Genomic DNA, 22,065 nt, shown 5'->3' on the forward strand with positions numbered 1-22,065 from the left:
AGGAAACAGGGAGACCTGGTAATGCAGGATATGGAGAAGCCTGAGGTACTCAATGACTTTTTTTGCCTCAGTCTTCACTGGCAAGGGCTCAAGCCACGCCCACCCAAGTCACAAAAGGCAAAGGCCGGGACTGGGAGAAAGGAAAACCACCCACAATAGGGGTAGATCAGGTTCAAGACCATCTAAGGAACCTGAAGGTGCACAAGTCAATGGGAGCTGATAATATGCATCCACGGTCCTGGGGGAAATGGCAGATGAAGTTGCTAAGCCACTATCCATCGTATTTGAGAAGTCATGGCAAATCAGTGAAGTTCCCACTAACTGGAAAATGAAATAATCCCCATTTTTAAAAAGGAAAAAGAAAAAAAAAAAAAAAGACTCGGGGAACTACAGACCAGTCAGTCTCCCCTCTGTGCCCAGAAAAATCATGGAGAAGATCCTCCTGGAAACTATGCTAAGACACATGGAAAATAAGGAGGTGATTGGTGACAGCCAACATGGCTTCACTAAGGGCAAATTGTACCTGATAAATTTGCTGGCCTTCTACAATGTGGTTACAGCATTGGTGGATAAGGGAAGAGCAGCTGATGTCATCTACCTGGACTTGTGCAAAGCGTTTGACACTGTCCCACACGACATCCTTGTCTCTAAATTGGAGAGACATCAATTTGATAGGTGGACCACTCGGTGGATAAAGAACTGGCTGGTGGTTGCACTCAAAGAGTCACAGTCAACAGCTCGACATCCAAGTAGAGATCAGTGACAAGTGGTGCTCCTCAGGGGTCAGTACTGGGAGCAGCACTGTTTAACATCTTTGTCGGTGACATGGACAGTGAAATTGAGAGCACCCCCAGCAAGTATGCCAAGAACACCAAGCTGTGTGGTGCGGTCAACACCACAGGCTGCAAGGGAATCTGCTCCAGTGCCTGGAGCACCTCTTCCTCCTCCTTGGTATCTGCAGGATTGTTTCTCTCACGTTTTCTCACTCCTCTCTCTCCCAGCTGCTGTTGCACAGCATATTTTACCCTGATATGTATCCTTCCGCAAGCACAGCTCACCAAGCATGAGGGGTATCATGACACTCACAAAACCCTTCTGCAGCCAGGCTGTACCCAGGCAGCTCTGAGATCAGCTGAAGAAAGGGGAGGGCTTACTCCTCCCAGCTACTCTTTATCTTGGTCACGTGTCGTTGACTGGACTTGGGTTTCTGTGCTGCACTTCCTACGTCATCAAGATGTGAGGTGGTGGGGCAGCGTCCAGTTTGGCCGGCAGTGGCAACTTTTATCTCCAAATTGCGTTTTCAGGTGGCATGGAAGACGCGACAGGTGAGTCGCTGAGGAGAGCGTGTGCTGCTGCTCGCATCTCTCTCCACTGCGGCGGAGCCACCCTGTGGGGCCTCTCTCTCGCGTCCTGTCTCATAAGGATTCCCGCCCGTGATGAAGGTCGCGCCGGGCTGTACCGCTGCTGCCTCTGCAGCATGAGCGTCCTAGGCTGTCGCGGCAGCGCGGAGGGGGGCGGGGAGTACCCGGAAGCAGCGGTGGGGGGTGGGTTGGTGTACGGTAGCTGGGCTGCATCAATTCGTCCCCGCGCTCCAGACTGGTAGTGGTGTCTTGGGACACGCTCATCAGTGGGAACCGCAAGAGATACGTTCTGCGGAGTAGGTGACGACTGGACAGGAGTAGGGAGACTAAAATCAGCACGCGGCAGTCTTCTGCAAGCCGCCTGGAATCCTAGCTGCTGATTCTTTGGTCACTTTCTCTCATCCACGCAGGCAGTGAGCTCTGCAGTACCTGCTGCCGAGAAGCTGGTGGCAGTCTACGCAGCAGAGCTTGAAAACCTGATCCTGCTCAGGACACAAACACTCAGGTTGCTTCTCTGAATCCCCGCATCGTTCCTGATGCAGGCACTGGGAAAAGGCTAAACAAAAGAATGCAATGGCTGCTTTCCAAACTCAACACTGTGTTTAGGTGTCTTTTATTTTGGCAGTTCCACTTCTTTACAGAGAATCTCTTCTCAGGCTAGAAGAAAAAAAAAAGAGAACAATTCAGGTTGGAAGGGACTTCTGGAGGTCTCTAGTCCAACCTCCTGCTTAAAGCAGGGTCAACACTGAATTCAGACCAGCTTGCTCAGGGTTTTCTCTAATTAGGGATTGAAAACCTCCAAGACTGGAGACTGCACAACTTCTCAGAGCCCCTGTTGCACTGCTTGACTGTCCTCATGGTGAAAAACAGTTTCCTTAGAGTCAACATGAACCTTACTTGTTTCAATTTGTGCCCATTGTCATCTTCCCACTATGCAACACCATGAAGAGCCTGGCTCTGTCTTCTTGATAGCCTAGTCATAGGCACTGGGGAGCTGCTATTACATGCTCCTGCAGCCTTCCTTCCTCCAGGCTGAACAAGCACAGTTCCCTCAGCCTCTCCTCATAGTGCAAATACTCCAGTCTCCTGACATCTTGGTGGCCCTCTGCTGAATTTGATCCACTTTATCAATTACTTTCTTGTATTCAGGTGCCCAAAATTTGACACAGCATTCTAGATGTGATCTAATCAGCACCAAGGAGGATAATAATTTTCCTCAATCTACTAGCTATGCTCCTGGCAATATAGCCCAGGATACTGCTGACCACCTTTGTTGCCAGGGCACAGTTCTGGCTCATGTTTGGCTTGCTGTTTTCCAAGATCGTCGGGTCCTTTTCAGCAGAGCTGCTCCCCAGCCAGTCCCCAGATGGTATTGATGCCAGGGGTTCTTTTTTCCCTAGGTGCAGGACTTGGCATTTATCCTTGTTGAATTAAATTCAGTTCCTGTCAGCCCATTTCTCCAACCTGTCTAGGTCGCTCTGAACGGCAGCCCTGCCCTTGAGTGTATTTACTTAATCCTCCCAACTCCTGCAAACTTGACAAGAGCAAGATGTATCACCTCCTCCAGGTTTGATAAAGATTTCAAACAGGACAGGTCCCAGGATAGACCCCTGCAGTATCCCACTTGTCACAGGCATCCCGGTAGAGTACAACCCATTAACCACTACTCTCTGAGCTCAATCATACAACTAATTTTTAAACCCATCTAGTTGTCCACCCATACTGACTATAATATCCCAACTTAGATACAAGAATATTGTGGGATACAGTATTGAAAGCCCTGCTAAAGTCGAGGTAAATGACATCCAGTGCTCTCTCTTCATCCACAAATCTTGCCATTTTATCACAGAAGGCAATTAGTTTGGTTAGGCATGATAGCCCCTTGGTAAATGCATGCTGATTGTTTCCAATTGCCTTCTCCTTTATGTGCCAAAAAATATGTTCCAAGAAGGCTTTTTCCATTATTTCCCCAGGAACTGAAGTTACCCTGGGCTGAACTTTAGGCTTTTTTTTTTTTTGCTTTTTTTTTTTTTTTCTGATGAATGCAGCATTTCTCCTTCTCTAGTCATCAGGGAATTCCCCTGATCTTTATGACTTTTCAAAGCTGATAAGAGAACAGCCTCACTATGAAACCAGTCAGTTCTCTCAGCACCCTTGGATGCAACCCATCTGGTCCCATGGATCCCATGGATTTGTACAGATTAAGTTCTCAGAAATAATCCCTGATTCAATCCTCATCCACTGTTGGTAGTTTTCCTTGAACCGTGTCTCTAAGCACAGAGGCCTGGGAGACTTTGTTGGTGCAGACTGGGGCCAAGAAGGCATTGAGTACCTCAGCCTCGTCTATGTCCATTGTCACTAGATCACCCATCCCATTCAGCATTAGGCCCACCTTCTCCTTGTTCAGTCTTTTACTATTAAAGTGGTAGTAGAAGCTCTTGTTGCCCTTGATCTGTGATCTGTAGAGTTTCAAGTTGTTTAAATAAGTCTTTGTCTGCTTTCTCACCCTGTCTGTAACAAACTCCTGCCACAATATCACACTTATTGGCCTCTGGTTTGATCCTGTTGGTTACAAGGGTAGTCTTTGGAAATTGAGACCAATGTAAGCAAAGATATACCTATATCTGAGATGGAATCACTTCTTGGAAAATAAAAACAAACTGGGTAACCAAATTATTTTCCATTATGATATTTTAACTTCTAATTAAATAATATAATGAAAGGCAGTAAAATATCATAAACCTGTCAGTTCATGGTAACTATTCATTGTATGGGGAGCTATTTGTGAGAAACAGGTTAAAGAATATTACATAATATTGCTATTTATTTTCCCCCAGACGGATATGCAGAGTTACTGGGGGAGTTCACTTCAAATTTTAGTGTCTTTTGTTAAGTAGTTCAAATAACTTTTTTTAAAATTATTTTTATTTCAGTTGTACCATATTTTAGTTCAAAGTAAATAGTAACTAAGCAACCATTTTGGCACTAGCAAGCCACTCATCCCCTTCTGCATTTACTTATTGACACTAAAATAATTATAATTTGATTCTTCGGTGTGTTGACTACTTGTGCAAAATACTATAGTGCAACTGATAGGTCTTCCTTGACAGGCCTTCACCAGTATCTGTAAGAAGTATTAAGAGTTCCTCTATTATAATGAGCTACCAAGACTGAAGAATTTCTTATTTACATGCATACATCTTGAAAAGTGTCAGATTTAGAGGTTAATGCAGATAGTTAGGAACCATCTGTAGTAAAGTTTTGAACAATATTGTGTTGTTCCTGTTCTAAGTTGGTTGATATTGATTAAGAATCACCAACTCAAGAGCCAGCAGGCGATAATTCAACATTACCCTAGTGATAAGTTATCAAACCTGAAAAATAAACAAACCTTATAAAACTTTCTACTTTAACTGTCATGCTTGTGCTTGGCATTAGGATGGGGATAAAAACTAAATAGATAGGGCCAGTGTTGCCTATATTTGGTGGTACAGGAGTACCAGTTTGCAGTACTACTCTGGTTAACTAATTGAATAACGTGTGACCTGAAAGCCATTGGGCCTTTTTTAAGTGGCACACACTCTACAGTGCTCAGTAGTTCAATCAAGATGGGAAACATCCTGATCTCTTGTTAGGGAATTGCTGAATCTGGCAGCACCATAGAAGCAAGTCTGCCACAGCTCCATATCACCAGATCCAACCAGTAGCAAGGCTGAGAATGTATTCCCAGTAGGTACACAAATACATATGTAATACATATATATGCATGGCCAACAACACAGAACAACACAGATAGAAACGCTCAGCACTCAGACAAACAGCAACAATGGCCTCATCCTGTTCCCCTCTCTGGCTGATCAGGATGAAGGTCCATTAGTGGGAAATATGTATGTATATACAATGTGGATCCATCCAGGTACTGGATTTATACAGTCTAACCAGTAGCTGGTCCCTGGATCCCCCCAGTCTCCCCAGTTGCCTCCCACAGAAACACACACACAAACATAAATGAGTCTCATTCCACCCCTAGACCCCATGGTCTGTTTGGCAGTTAGTTTGAACCCTCTGGTCCCTCCAATAGCCAATTCCTCCAGGTGCATCACCCTTAGAGACACATGCACACCTGGCTCCCAAGCCATGACTTTCTCTAATGTGGGTCCTTCCCATGGGTTGCAGTTCTTCACAAACTGCTCCAGCATGGGTCCTTTCCATGGGGTGTAGTCCTTCAGGAGCAGACTGCTTCAGCATGGATCCTCCATGGGATCACAGGTCCTACCAGAAAACCTGCTCCTGCATGGGCTCCTCTTCATGGGCTGCAGTTCCTCTCGGGAGTCTGCCCCTGTGTTGGCTATCCATGGGCTGCAGCTTCCTTCGGGGCACACCCACCTGCTCTGGCATGGGGTCCTCCTAGGCTGCAGGGTAGATATCTGCTCCACTGTGGACCTCCATGAGCTGCAAGGGTAACAACTCGCCTCACCATGGTCTTCACCATGGGCTGCAGGGGAATCTGCTCTAGCACCTGTAGCACCTCATCTCCCTTCTTCCCTGACCTTGGTGTCTACAGGGTTGTTTCTCTCACATATTCTACTCTCTCCCAGCTGCTGTTGCACAGCGTATTTTACCCTTTCTTAAATATATCATACAGGAACTACCAATGTTGATGATTGGCTCAGCTTTGGCCATCAGTGGGTCCATCTTGGAGCCAGCTGAAAGTGGCTCCACCTGACACAGGAGCAACATCTGGCATCTTCTCACAGAAGCCAACCCTGTAACCCCTTGCTACCAAAGCCTTCCACATAAACCAATGTCACAATTTGACTCAGGATCGGCAATTAAACCAGAGACAACAATGCTTTCGATCCCCTCCTCCCTCCCCCAGGTAGGGAAGGAGAGATAAAATTACAGAGAGAGACTTTTCTGTATTGAAAACTAAACTAGATAGCTTTAATTAAACACTAATTATAAAAGAAAATATGTACAGTTATATACAAATGTGTTCAGGAATGTGCAAAAGCTTCTTGCCTCCCCCCACCCCTAGCAATTCCCACGGCACTCTCCTTAGCTGTGAACAGTCTTGAAAAGTCCCAGACCACTGCCGGAGAGAGCGGCAGAGCAGACAGGGGCTGAGGGTAGAGTTATGAGGAATGCATGAGCCTAGGGGTCGATGGTGATGGATAGATGGAGTCTTCCCTGGATGCCAGCCATGGATGGAAGAAAAGGGAAGAAGAAGAAGGAAGGAAGTTGTCTTCTGTGATCTCTGACCTTCCTCTGAGCTTACGTAGATATATGGAATAGAATACTTTGGTCAGTTTTGCTGTCCTTCTAGTCCAGCCTCCCACGGGGGGGTCATAGATACGACTCTCCTTCTCCCTGTAGTGTCTGAGCCGGCAGGGCAAAGATGCGACCTTGGAATCTCAGCAGTAACATAAACATTCCAGTGTTATCAGTCCACTAGCTGGAACACGCTGCTAGTTAAAAGAGAGCTCACTGAAGAAAAAAAAACCAACAACAGTAAAAGGAAAATTGGCTTCATCCTGGTTCAAACCAGGACAACCTAATAAAAGGTTAAATGTCTAGCTGGAATTCTGTGTGCAAATTCTGTTTGTAGTTCATGGCTGCACACACATGAAAATAATTTTATTTTAAAAGTTCTTATGCAGAAGGCAGATATTAGAATTAAGTTTTTTGTAGCAATTGGTTCCTTGTATACTCCTAAAGGTGAAGCTAGATCAATTTAGACTAGAGTTAAAGCTCAAATTTTTCAGTATGAGGAACAATTTCTCAAAGACTGTTGGCTTCTTCACAAGTAAAAATTTTTATATCAGGATTGGATGGTTTACTGAAGAGGTGTTTTAATTTGAACAGGAATTAACAGGAACCACATTGCATTATTCAGCTCACAGTAGAGCAACCTGTGACATGTTCAATGTGATGTTAGCTACTATACTATGTTAACTCCATAACAGATTCTAGTTTGGAGGTTCTTTTGTTTGTTTTTGTGCTCCTTTACAGGTTTGCCAGTATGAGTATAATATCTTTATGGTGGTGGGAAATTAAGGTAAGTTTTTGGTCATCTATCTCTTAGCTATCATTTTTTAAAAACTGTTCTCACTGTGATCTAAGTCAAACTTCATCCTTTTTCAGCATTATAGCTTCTTCTGCTTTATTTTAGAGAATCATGGATTTTCCAGGACATTTTGAGCAAGTCTTTCAGCAGTTAAACTACCAGAGGCTTCATGGCCAACTTTGTGACTGTGTCATTGTGGTGGGAAACAGACATTTCAAAGCCCATCGCTCTGTTCTGGCAGCATGGTAGCACACACTTCCAAGCTCTCTTTACTGTAGCAGAGGATGATCAAACTATGAACATGATTCAGCTGGACAGTGAAGTAGTGACAGCAGAAGCTTTTGCTGGCACTGATGGATATGATGTACACTTCTACACTAATGCTTGGGGAGAGCAATGTAATGGATGTCTTGCTGGCTGCTTTCTCACCTACATGAACTCTGTTGTTAAAGCATGTAAACACTACCTTACTACCAGAACATTACCAATGGTCTCCACCTAGTGATAGAGTTCAAGACCAAAATGCACGCATTCAAAGATCTTTCATGCTTCAGCAGCTTGGGCTGAGCATTGTGAGATCTGTGTTAAATTCCACTCAGAGCACAGGAGGAACAACTAAATACCATGAGGCTCATCAATGAGAAGTAATATAGAACAATGTACTACCTTTCCTATCTGGCACGTCCACAAGTGTAAAACAGTCTTCTGATGATCGGCCTGACAACGATTCAGGCCTACCATAGATGAGTCCATTTCAGATGTTACTCCAGAGAGCAGGCAGTCAGTAGTTCATTCACAAGTTTTTTTTTCATCAGATTCACTGAAGAATGTGGACAATTCTAAAGCTGATGCTGTTATTGATAAACAAGAGGATAATAATATTATGTTTGATCAGACTTTTGGTGCTCAAGAAGATGCTCAAGTGCTCAGCCAATCAGATAACATTTCACAGATATCCATCTCATCTCAGGTGATACAAGTGGAAACCAGTTTTGATCAGGAAGCTACTTCTGAAAAAAACAACTTCCCATGCAAAAATACAGAGGTCAGTCTAAATGAAAAAGAACACATGAGGGTGGTAGTTAAATTTGAGCCTTTGAGTTCCCCAGAGCTTCAAGATGAAGTGAGCAATGTCACTTCTCAAGCAGAAGGCAGTGAATCTGTTGAAGTGGAAGGAGTGGTGAGTGCGGAGAAGAAAGAACTGAGTCCTGAAAACAGTGATCATAGCTTTTCTGACCCCCAGTCTAGTACTGATAGGATGGAGGCATCCATATTATGAAAGTGTCAAATAACCTGGAACAGAAGTCCACTTTCAGTATCTCAAATTTCCTGAATAAAAGCAGAGGTGGTAACTTTGGTGCAAGTCAAAATAGCAATGATAACATTCTGAATACAACTAAAGATTGCAGAATGGGTGGTGATGCCTCTTACCTATTGAGTCCAGAGTCTGGGCCTGCTAGTAATCATTCCTCTGTTACAGTTTGTCATGTAGAGAATCCGTTCAGTGAGACTGCAGTCTCTCATTTTGTTAGACCAATGCAGGATGCAATGGCTCTTCCATGTGTACAGACTTGTGGGTTCAGGGCTGCAGAACAATTTGGTATGGCTTTTCCAAGGTCAAGTTTGGGCCTGCACTCTTCATCAAGGACAGTGATGGGATCTGTAAGAGGTGGAGCTAGTAGCTTTCCTGGCTATTGTCGCATAGCCCCCAAAATGCCTGTTGTGACCTCTGTCAGGAGCTCCCAGCTACAGGATAACACTTCCAGTTCTCTGCGTGTTAATCAATGGGACCACTTTTGAAATGGACATCCTCTCAACCTGGTCCAACCCAATTGACAAAAGGCATCTGCAGATGTCTTTCAAAGTGTAAGAAGGCCTTATCTGAACATAATGTCTTGGTTGTTGAAGGTGCTCGTAAATATGCCTGTAAGATCTGCTGCAAGACTTTTTTGACCTAACAGGACTGTAAGAAGCACATTCGTGTGCATACAGGAGAAAAGCATTATGCCTGTTTAAAGTGTGGCAAACAGTTCAGCCAGTCCAGCCAGTCTATATTAAACATTCCAAAACAACCTGTCTGAGATGGCAGAGCAGCAGCTACCTAGCACTTTGCTTTAATCTCCCCCACTGCTTAGCCCTGTGGGAATGCTAATACAAATGTTTAAGACTGGAGTATATTTTATTCTATTTTTTTGCTAGGGTTGGAAGAGACCTTAAGATCATCTAGTCCCAACCTCCCTGCATGGGCAGGGACAACCTTCCACTAGTCAGGTTGCTCAAAGCCCCATCAACCTGGCCTTGACCACTTCCAGGGAGGGAACCTGTTCCAGTGTCTCACCACCCTCATACTAAAGGAATTTCTTCCTAATGTCTAACCTGAATCTCCCCTCTTCCAGCTTAAAACCATTACCCCTCATCCTAACACTACACACCCTTGTAAAAAGTCCCTCTCCAGCTTTCTGTAGGGGCTGGGAGGCTGTTTATAAAGTCTCCGGCCAACCTTCTCATCTCCAGGCTGAACACCCCAACTCTCTCAGCCTGTCTTCATAGGAGAGTGTGCTCCAGCCCTCTGATCATCTTTGTGGCCCTCCTCTGGACTCGCTCCAAGAGCTCCATGTCCTTCCTGGATTGAGGGCTTCAGAACTGGACACAGTACTCCAGGTGAGATCTCACGAGGTGCAGAGGGGCACCCTCCTTTGACCTGCTGGCCATGCTTCTTTTAATGCAGCCCAGGACATGGTTGGCTTTCTGGGCTGCAAGCACACATTGCTGGCTCATGTTGAGCTTTTCATCAACCAACACCCCCCAGGTCCTTCTCCTCAAGGCTGTTCTCAATCCATTCTCCACCCGACCTGCATTTGTGCTTGTTCTTTCGTTCAAAGCTTAAAGTTAAGAAGCTGCCCTTGTAGATTAGTGAATGCTTGCATGTGATTGTGCTGCATTCACAAGTCTTGGTTCTATAAATTGGTGATAGTGCCATGTTTACCTCACAGGGGTGTTGGTAGACTTAACTGCTAATGAACTGCTTGAGATCTTCTGAAGGAGGCACTGTAGACAGATTAAGAGTTATTGTTAAATACATGCAGGTCTTGGGCTCACAGGGGTATAATCCCTAAAAGTAGTAGTAGTTCCATTGTAGGGCAGACAGGTGGGGGTTGGGTGAGAACATAGTTAGCTCCTAATTATGTTAGAGTAGCATGTTTAAGAATGAAAAACTGAAGGGCAAATACATTTTTTGGGGGAGGGGTTGTAAAAAACATTAAAACCCCACATTTAAATAAATGACCCATAACATAAATTGATAAGTTGAGTATGAACAGTAATGCAAAGATCTTTACAGTAACTAATACAGATTGCATATTCTTAAAAGAAAACCAACCTTGGATGCACCTGTCTGCCATAAAATGCCTTAAAATAATAATTATGAAAGTAGTTCTGAATGCATTTTTGGCTGTTTTGCAGTAAAGGACAGTGTGTAATGAAGGTACTTAAAATAAGTCAATGACAAGTTACTTCTGGACTGTTAGATGTGTAAATAAATACTCTGAATACAGCAAGATCTGGTTATTTCATAATTTTTTCTGTAAAAACTTGCATTGAGTAATAAGTAAAATACTGGGTTTTGTTTGTGCTATTAGCAATATTTTAACCAACTTGTATTTAATATTTAAATTTCATAGACATGGAAGCCTGAAACTAGTTTGTCTATATCTACTTTGTTTTTTTTTTAAATGAGAGATGATTTGTGATGGCTCTTTTTACTGGGTAAGGTAGTTTCTTACTCCAGATGCAGATAGGCAATTTGATTCACATTTTTGTGTAAGCATACTTTTGTTTCCTTATTTTATCTTCAGGCTTTAATTTGTTCCTCCATGTACTTGCTGTCCTTCCCAACCATTGTTCCTCAGATCAGTGTCAGGAATGAGCCTCACTTGCCATATTTATGGATGTCTCTGTATAAAATGTAGGTATCAACACCAGTCCTTTGGTTTAGAGTAGTATCATAAATGTACTTTCTCAAGTAAGTAAGTAAAAATCTAGCATTAATTTAATTTAAAATATAGCATTATACACTTTGTAAAGCAGAAGTTCAGTGATCTTTATTCTTCAGGTGAATTACATAGATTGTGTTAATTTCTTCTTCTTAGAAACCACTGTAACTAATAATGTTTGCAGTGTTGTTTTGGTTTTGCTTTTTTGTTGCAGATGCCCATGAACTAACTACTGCCTTTCAATATATTAGATTTCTAAATAAATTTTGGAGTACTTATACTGATAAATTGACTGCCTAGAATTCAATGTTAGACACACCAAGACAGAATGTATATGGGTAAGGATAAAGGGGAAGGCCAATGAGGCTGATATCCTAGCAGGAGTCTGCTACAGACCACCCGTCCAGGATAAAGAGACTGACGAGATGTTCTTTCAACAACGCGGAGATGTCTCGCATTCACTAGCCCTTGTTCTCGTGAGGGACTTCAACTTACCAGATGTCTGCTGGAAGTACAACACAGCAGAAAGGGGGCAATCCAGGAGGTTTCTGGAATGTATGGAAGATAACTTCCTGCTACAGCTGGTAAGTGAGCCTACCAGGGGTAGTGCCATGCTAGACCTACTGTTTACAAACAGGGAAGGGGGGGAAGATGTAGTGGTTGGAGGTTGTCTTGGGCACAGCAACCATGATATGATAGAATTTTCAATATGTGGTGAAGTTAGGAGGGTCATCAGCAAAACCTCTACCTTGGACTTCCGGAGGGCTGACTTTGGTCTCTTCAGGATGCTGGTTCGGAGAGTCCCTTGGGAAGCAGCCCTCAAAAACAAAGGAGCCCAAGAAGCCTGGGTGTACTTTAAGAATGAAATTATGAAGGTGCAGGGGCAGGCTGTCCCTATGTGCCAAAAAAGGAGCCAGCAGGGAAGAAGACCGGCCTGGTTGAGCGGGGAACTATTACAAGAGCTCAGAAATAAAAAAAGAGTGTATCAACTTTGGAAAAAGGGGCAGGTGAATCAGGAACTATTCAAGGATATTGTAAAGGCATGTAGAAAGAGAATTAGAGATGCAAAAGCTCAGCTATCACTTAATCTGGACATCTCTGTAAATGATAATAAAAAAAGCTTTATAAATACATTCATAACAAAAGGAGGGTCAGGGAAAAGCTTCATTCCTTATTGGATGAGGGGGGGAACTTAGTAATGGAGGACAAGAAAAAGGTGGAGGTACTTAACAGCTTCTTTGCCTCAGTCTTTAACAAAAAGACTAGCTACCCTCAGAACAACTGGGCTCCTGAGTTGGTGGATAGGGATGGGGAGCAGAATCCCCTTCCTGTAATCCAGGAGGAAGTAGTTAGGGACCTGCTGTGCCACTTAGATCCCAACAAGTCCATGGGTCTGGATGGGATTAATCCTAGGGTGCTGAGGGAGCTGGCGGAAAAACTGGCTAAGCCGCTCTCCATCATTTATCACCAGTCCTGGCTGACTGACTGGGGAGGTCCCAGATGACTGGAGGTTGGCTAATGTGATGCCCATCCACAAGAAGGGCTGGAAGGAGGATCCAGGGAACTACAGGCCTATCAGCCTGACCTCAGTGCCTGGCAAGGTTATGGAGCAGATCATCCTGAGTGCTATCAAGCAGCATGTAGAAAACAACCAGGGGATCAGGTCCAGCCAACATGGGTTTAGGAAAGGAAGGTCCTGCCTGACCCATCTCATCTCCTTCTATGACTGGGTGACCCGCCTAGTGGATGAGGGGAAGGCTGTGGATGTGGTCTACCTCGACTTCAGCAAGGCCTTTGACACAGTCTCCCACAGCATCCTCCTGGAAAAGCTAGCAATCCACGGCTTGGACAGGTGCACCCTTCACTGGATCAAAAACTGCTTGGATGACCAGGCCCAGAGAGTGATGGTGAATGGTGCTGCATCCAGCTGGCATCCGGTGTCCAGCGGTGTTCCCCAGGGATGACCTGGATGTGGGGATTGAGTCCACCTTCGGTAATTCACAGATGACACCAAGTTGGGGCAGAGTGTTGATCTGCCGAAGGGTAGGAAGAAGCTGCAGGAGTACCTGGACAGGCTGGGACGATGGGCCAAGGCCAATGGCATGAAATTCAACAAGACTAAGTGCAGGGTCCTGCACTTTGGCCACAATAACCCATGCAAAGCTACAGACTGGGGGAAGAGTGGCTGGAGAGCAGCCTGGTAGAGAGGGACCTGGGAGTACTAGTTGACAACCGGTTGAACATGAGCCAGCAGTGTGTCCAGGTGGCCCGGAAGGCCAATGGCCTCCTGACTTGTATCAGGAATAGTGTGGCCAGCAGGAGTAGGGATGTAATTCTCCCCTATACATAGCACTGGTGAGCCCTCACCTCGAGTACTGTGTACAGTTCTGGGCCTCTCACTTCAAGAAGGATATTGAGGTGCTGGAGCAGGTCCAGAGGAGAACAACAAGGCTGGTGAAAGGGTCTAGAGGAAAGTCTTATAGGGATAGGCTGAGGGAGCTGGGGTTGTTTAGCCTGGAGAAGAGGAGACTCAGGAGGGACCTTATCACTCTCTTCAACTACCTGAAGGGAGGTTGTAGTCAGGTGGGGGCTGGGCTCTTCTCCCAGGCAACTAGCGACAAGACAAGAGCATGGCCTGAAGCTGCAGCAGGGGAGGTTTAGCTTGGATATTAGGAAGTACTTCCTCACAGAGAGGGTGATTCGACATTGGAATGGACTTCCCAGGGAAGTGGTGGAGGCACCGTCCCTGGATGTGTTCAAGGAAAGGCTGGATGTGGCACTTAGTGCCATGGTCTAGCCAATATGGTGGTGTTAGGTCATAGGCTGGACTTGATGATCTTAAAGGTCTTTTCCAGCCTTGGTGATTCTGTGAAATGTTATTCTGCTATGTGGGAGTCAGTTTAGTGCTTCAGCATGTCAGTTATATCTAGAACAGACAGATATTTAACACTTTCTTTATCTAAGTCACACAGCAGTTGCTGCTTTCAATATTAAAGCATTGTCTTTGTTCTGTCTAGCAAATATCCTCTGTGATGTTATTAGCCAATTTGAGGAACTTGTGCTATCCAATAGACAGGTTAGCCTTCTGAATTATCTTGGGTTTATATTTAGGTAAACTGAAAAGAAAATACTAATTCACAGTGCTGTAACTAATTTTAACTGGATGAACAATCCAAAGTATTGAAGCAGCAAAACAAAATGTGCATTGTCAGATTAAAGGAAATGTAGCATTATTCCTGCTGTTTCTCATCCTCCCACTATATGCCACTGTGAAGAGCCTGGCTCCATCTTCTTGCTGATCTCCTTGTATGAATTGAAGGCTACCGCTAGGTCCCCTAAAGCCTTTTTTTCTCCAAGGTAAACAAGCCCATTTTCCTCATTCTCTTTTTATGGGTCATTTGCTCTAGCTCCCTCAACCTCTTGGTGGCTGTACTGCATCTGGCTGGGATGGAGTTAACTTTCTTCATAGCAGCTCGTATGGTGTTGTGTTTTACATTTGTGGCTGACCACTTCCCTGCATCTATTGGCTGTGTTCCTGTTAATACAGCCCAGTATGCTGTCAGTTGCCTTTGCTGCCTGGGCATACTGCTGGCTCATGTTCAGCTTGCTTTCTACCACAGTCCCCAACCCCTTACAGCAGAGTTGCTTCCCAGCTGATCTGTCCCCAGCCTGTATAGCTGCAAGGGATTTTTTTTCCCTCATGGAGGCATTTGTCCTTGTTGAGTTTTATAAGGTTCTTCCCTTTGGCCCATTCCTCCAGCCCATCTTGGTCTCTCTGAATGACAGCCCTGCCCTAGCATACTGATGCCCTAATTTGGTGTCATTTATAATTTTAATGAGAGTGCACTCTATCAACTCCTCCAGGTCATCAAAGAAGATGTTAAACAGGAAAGTTTCCAGGATATACCCGTACAGTACCTGATTTGTAACTGGCCTCCAGGTAAAGTAAGAGCCATTAACCACTACCCTCTGAGCTCAACCATCCAACCAGCTTTTTACTCATCTAGTTGTCTACCCATCCAGAGTGTAATTTCCCAACTTGGATACAAGAATATTGTGGGAGACAGCACTGAAAGCCTTGCTGGAGTTGAGCTAAATGACATCTAGTGCTCTCCCCTCATCCACAAATCCAGCCATTTTATCATAGAAGACAATCAGGTTGATCAGGTGTGATTTACTCTTGGTAAATCCATGCTGACTGCTCTTAATCACTGTAGCGATCCTGACTAGGAGACTATTACTGATCCACATAACATTTAACCTGAGAAGGCTAGGCCTGTGCTGTACTGCACATACAGTGTGTTTGTGGTGCACAACTTTCGCTGCAGGATAAACTCAGCCAGCTCATTGTAACAGAGTGCCCACTTGGTACCAGCAATTATGCTATCTGTGTGGTCTTGCCTTTATCTAACAGTGCAAGTTCTCATGTGAACATCCTTTGTTAATGGAGTTGTTTTCTTGTAATGAAATTATATAATAGCTCAAATGACCAAAATGGAGGAACCTCTCCATGGACAGAATCTGCACAGCATGCCATGGGAAAATCCATCTGGGATCTGTGTGATGCTGCACAAAGGCAGGGTCCCCAGCATCTGAAAGGACATAAGATTTACTCACTATTTATATTCCTCTTCTTATTATGTCTTTTTAAAACAGCTATTTTATTAAGCCATTTGTTATTGGGCCTTTCTTACTGAGATCCATAAGGAATCCTGCACTGTCTCACTCACTTTTCTACACCCACCTCCCCTCCCCATCCCCCCCAGTGCAGAACAGTCACGTTTTTCTCCTTCATATGCCCAGAAACACAGAATCACAGAATTGCTAGAGTTGGAAGCACCTCTAGAGATCATCTAGTCCAACTCTCCCACTGAAGTAAGATAACCTAGAGCACTTTACACAGGACTGTATCCAGGCAGGTTTTGAATATCTCCAGAGATGGAGACTCCACAACCTCCCTGGACAGCCTATTCCAGTGCTCCGTCACCCTCACTGTAAACGAGTTTTTCCTCATATTTAAATGGAACTTCTTATGTTCCAACTTGTATCCGTTGCCCCTTGTTCCGACACTGGGAACTACTGAGAAGAGCCTGTCTCCATCTTCCTTGCAGCCACCCTTTAGATACTTGTATACATTGATAAGGTCTCCCCTCAGCCTTCTCATCTCCAGGCCAAAGAGTCCCAGCTCTCTCAGCCTTTCCTCATAAGAGAGATGCTCCAATCCCCCAATTATCTTTGTTACCCTCCACTGGACTCTCACTAGCAGTTCCCTGTCTCTCTTGAACTGGAGAGCCCAGAACTGGATGCAGTATTCCAGACGTGGCCTCACCAGGGCAGAGTAGACGGGGAGAACGACCTCCCTCGACCTACTGGCCACACTCTTCTTTATGCAACCTAGGATTCCATTTGCCTTCTTGGCAGCAAGGGCACACTGCTGGCTCATGGATAATTTACTATCTATCAGGACTCCAAGATCCTTCTCCTCAGAACTGCTTTCCACCAGGTCCACCCCTAACCTATATTGGTGCATGGGGTTCCAAAGGTGCAGGACCCTACACTTGCTCTTATTGAACCTCATGAGGTTCTTCTCTGCCCAACTCTCCAGCCTGTCCAGGTCACGCTGAACGGCAGCACAGACCTCTGGAGTGTCAGCCACCCCTCCCAGTTTTCTATCATCAGGAAACTTGCTGAGGATATACTCTGTCCCCCGTCCAGATCATTGATGAACACATTGAACAAGACCGGACCGAGCATCGATCCCTGGGGGACACCGCTGGTTACCGGCCTCCAACTCTACTACTGATCCATTGAACACCACCCTCTGAGATCTGTCACACAGCCAGCTCTTAATCCACCTCACTGTCCACTCATCAAGCCCACTCTTCCTGAGTTTCCTAATGAGGATGTTATGGGAGACAGTATCAAAAGCCTTGCTGATGTCAAGGTAGATAACATCCACTGCTCTCTCCTCATCTAGCCAGCCAGTAATGACGTCATAGAAGGCAATCAGGTTGGTCAAGCATAATTTCCCTTGGGTGAATCCATGCTGACTTCTCCCAATGACATTCTTCGCTTTCACATGTTTTGTGATGACATCCAGAATGATTTTTTCTTACACCTTCCCAGGAACAGAAGTGAGACTAACCGGCCTGTAGTTCCCTGGGTCCTCCTTCTTGCCCTTTTTTGAAGACTGGAGTGACATTAGCCCTCCTCCGGTCTTCAGGCACCTCTCCTGTTCTCCATGACCTCTCAAAGATGATGGAGAGTGGCCTAGCAATAACATCTGCCAGCTCTCTCAGCACTCACGGGTGCCTCCCATCAGGGCCCATGGATTTATAGATGTCCAGTTTGGCTAAGTGGCCTCTAACCTGGTCCTCCTACCGAGGGAAAGTCTTCCTTTCTCCGGACCTTATCTCTTATCTCCAGGGTTCAGGATTTAAGAGGGCTGGCTTTTGCAGTGAAGACTGAAGCAAAGAAGGCATTCAATAAACTCTGCCTTCCCTGTGTCATCAGTCACAAGGGCACCCACCTCATTCGTCAGTGGGCCTACATTTCCCCTATTCTTCCTTTTTTTTACTGATGTACTGGAATAAACTTTTCTTGTTGTCCTTGATGCTCCTCACCAGCTTTAGTTCCAGGTGGGCCTTAGCTTTCCTCGCTGCACCCCTGCATTCTCTTACAACATTCCTGTATTCCTCCCATGTGGTCAGACCTGTTTTCCACATTCTGTACATTTCCTTCTTTCCTTTAATTTTTTTCCAGAAGACACCTACTCATCCATGCAGGTCTCCTACCTCCTCTGCTTGATTTCTTTCTCATTGGGATGCACCAGTTTTGAGTTTGGAGCAAGCGATGTTTGCAAGTTGCTCAGCTTTCATGGACATCCATACCTTCCAGAGCCTTGACCCATGGTATTCCAGCGAGTAGATCTTTGAAGAGGTTAAATGTTGCATTCCCGAAGTCCAGGGTTGTAGTCTTGCTCATTTCTCTCCTACTTCCACCCAAAATAGTAAATTCCACCATTTTGTGGTCACTACAGCCAAGTTTGCCCCCAACCTTCACATCCCCAACAAGACCCTCTTTGTTTGTTAGTACCAGGTCTAGCAGAGCACTGCCCCTCATAGGTTCCTCAACCACCTGCATCAGAAAGTTGTCATCAACACGCTGCACGAACCTTCTGGACCGTGCATGCCTGGCTGTGTTGCCTTTCCAGCAAATATCTGGGTGACTGAAATCCCCCATGAGAACCTAGGCCTGTGATCTTGAGGCTACTTTCAGCTGCCTGTAAAAGGCCTCATCAACTTCCTCATCCTGATCAGGTGGCCTATAGTAGACACCCACAACAGTGTCATTCATGTTGGCCTGCCCCTTAATTCTCACCCATAAGCTCTCAACATGTTCTTCCTTCTCCCCTGGCCAGAGTACGGTACACTCCAGGTGCTCTTTCACATAAAGAGCTGCTCCGCCACCTCGCTTTGATGACCTCTCTTTCCTGAGCAGTACATAGCCATCCGTGACAGCGCTCCAATCACCTGAGCTATCCCACCATGTCTTAGTGATTGCAATGAGATCATAGCCTTGCGACCACACACAGATCTCTAGTTCTTCCTGTTTATTCCCCATGCTACTTGTATTAGTGTATAAGCATTTCAAAAATACCAGCATGCCGCCCCAGAAGTGCTGAGCCTAACCCACAGGCACCTCTCTCTAGCAAGCCCAGCTGTATCCCCATCCCCCTTCAAATCTGGTTTAAAGCTCTCTGGATGAGCCTTGGTAACTCTTCTCCTCTTGTTGCCCCCAGGCTCATTTCCAGGAGTTTTGTCCCCTCCCCCTCAAAGCCTAGTTTAAAGCTCTCTCAATGAGCCCTGCTAACTCCTGGCCAAGAATCCTTTTCCCCCTTGTTGATAGCTCTATGCTATTGCTTGCTAGCAGACCTGGGGCCCTGTAAACATCTCCATGATCGAAAAACCCAAAGTTCATCTGACGGCACCAGCCTCTAAGCCATTCATTAATCAGTTGTGTTTTCCTAATCCTTTCAGCTTTTCCTGCCACTGAAGGAACTGAGGAAAAGACCACCTGTGCTCCTGATCCTCTGATCCTGCAAGCATTCGGCCCAGTTCTCTGGAATCCCTTTTCATTGCTCTACGACTTGCCCTGGCAACCTCATCAGTGCCCACCTGCATGACCACTAGCAGGTAGTAATCAGAGGGCTGCATCAGGCCTGTGAGTTTCTTGGTAACATCGCTAACCTGGCCCCAGGGAGGCAGCAGACCTCCCTGTGGGTTGGTGTCACGGTCTGAACCCGGTTTTGGGTCGAAGTCACTTTATCTCAGGGCACAATCGCCCTGTTTGTTTATCAGGATTTTCTGACACCAAATTATATATTCAGGATAGCCTTCTTAATTATTTCGGTGTGTCCGTCCCTGGCTTGGGGCCGGCTTGCTTCCACCGGATATATAACCGGGGGGAGAACGCGTTAGAGATGAAAGGTTTTTTGAATGGTAATGTTACGCTCACATCCTCCTGGAGCCGGGGGGGGGGGGGGGGGGGGGGGCTGAGGCGAGTTGTGGCAGCGGTGGCAGATACAGCGTAGGTGCGGCACCAACAGCAGGGACAGCAGGGGTGGCGAGGCTGCAGCAGGCTGCTTTCTTCGTCCTTCTGGTGCCTCTGGCTGGTAGCTGAGCTACCGTTTGCCTGGGCGCACAGGGGACCGCTCTTTTTGGAGTTTGGGCACGACACGGGTAGCAGGGCCACTCACCGCTATCGCCCTTAAGAGCTTTCTTCAGCGATCTCGGAAGCGCTGGAGAGGCGAGGAGTCTGACAAGCTGTTTTCCTCACTGGACCCGGGTCTGGTGGCAAAGTCCCGGCCTGTAGTGATCTCAGCGAGGGCTGCTTTCAGCTCGCCTCCTTTTATTTGGTTTTCCTTCTCCTCTCTCTTTTGTCGTCTTCTCTCTTTTGTCTTCTTTTCTTCTCCCTCCTTTGCACCAGCAGCAGCAGACAATGAACACGGTAACGACCCCCAACGATCGTCTTTATGGGCCTCGCATTCATTGCTTTACAAGTCTTAGGCCGCCGCTCCCAGGCCTACGTGCAGCTCCTGATGAAGTCCCAGCCGCGGCCCCTACCCTGCAGTATCGCCACCGTTTTCTCCTTTATTTTTATTTTATTTTTTCTGTTACATCTCTCTATTACAGTCATTTTCAGTGAGAGACATACTTTTTTTGGAGGCCAGTTCTCCACACTTCACCCTGTGGCTCTCACCAAATTGATACCTAATAACTTTTCCGGGTTCTTCTCCCTGTTTGGAGGTTGCTTACAAAAGTTGCAATTACGTATTATAGAACACTTAACTACATGAAAAGGTTCAAACACGTATCCATGAAAAAGTCTCATAACACTTTAAATACTTTGCATAAACATTAAACAGTGCATTAAAGAACATTGACAAACTTTATCTTAAAAGGTATCTTAAACATCTATTCTGCTTTTATCTGCTTTTCCAAAGTTCTCTCCACTCTCCTGTTAGACATTAGATTACATATGGACATAATACAAGGTGTAATAAAAGTTAATAAAATAATTCCAACACTTAAATAAAACCAATCCCCAACTCCCCCTAGAAAAGAAAAACAAAACCAATTAGTCCAGTTGACCCCTTCACAAGTCTGGACAGGAACATAAGCAGCTTCTTTAATTTGTTTTGCTAAGTCTTTTATAATTTGTATCATTTGGTTCCATTTGTAGTACACTCCAAATTTTGATTCAGATTCCTATAAAACATGTTTCCTTCCAGAGTTTGGGGAGAAGTCGATAAGTTAAATATCCACTCTTGCTGACCTCTACATATGCATCAATTACTGAAATTCAAAAATGTTGCTGATATTTTGTTCCAAATCAATAAAGTGGTTCTTATCCCATGGGTCATGTATTGGTTTATGATCAGTTAGCTGCATCAAGTCTAGTGTTGTAATTGGGATAGATTGTGCCAGCATCGACACTCTGAGAACTCTAATCATTGGTGCTACTGTGATGTTACTATTCTGTGTTCAGGAATGACCAGTTCCCGATACACAGTATTACTAGATATTACTGCTGATCCTGCAAGCATTCGGCCCAGTTCTCTGAAATCCCTTTTCATTGCCCTAGGATTTGCCCTGGCAACCTCATCAGTGCCCACCTGCATGACCACAAGGGGATAGTAATCAGAGGGCTGCATCAGGCCTGTGAGTTTCTTGGTAACATGGCTAACCTGGGCCCAGGGAGGCATATGGGGCCCTCAGTTCCCCTCAAAAGAGAATCTCCCACAAGAATTACCTTCCTTTTGTTCTTAACAGAGGCAGTCTTAATGCATAGGTCTGACTGCCTCGGCAACTCCCTGGATGGACCTTTGTCAGTAACCTCAGTTGCCTGGTTTTCCTGATCCAGGGCCGTTTACCTGTTCTGTACGGGCACACATGAAGGTGAGGGAGACTGGGAGCGGGTTCACCTGTTGCCCCAGCAGGGACCCGCTTCCAGTTCCCCTCTTCTCTCAGGTCCCCTACCTCTGCCAGATGACAGGAGGGCAGAGGATCTTCTAATTCTCGTGAAGCCTCCACCTTGAGCCTTTGTCTCAAGGATGGTAGGGTATTACTCCACCGATCTATTT

The 22,065-nt window shown here is 45.4% G+C and overlaps 1 pseudogene; it reads left to right on the forward strand.

The window, feature by feature from the left end:
- The first annotated feature begins 1,280 nt into the window (after positions 1-1,280).
- Positions 1,281-9,580, forward strand: LOC127395150 (zinc finger and BTB domain-containing protein 5-like; annotated as a pseudogene).
- Positions 9,581-22,065: the final 12,485 nt, after the last annotated feature.

The sequence above is a fragment of the Apus apus genome, chromosome W, assembly GCF_020740795.1.
Source record: "Apus apus isolate bApuApu2 chromosome W, bApuApu2.pri.cur, whole genome shotgun sequence".
Lineage (NCBI taxonomy): Eukaryota > Metazoa > Chordata > Aves > Apodiformes > Apodidae > Apus > Apus apus.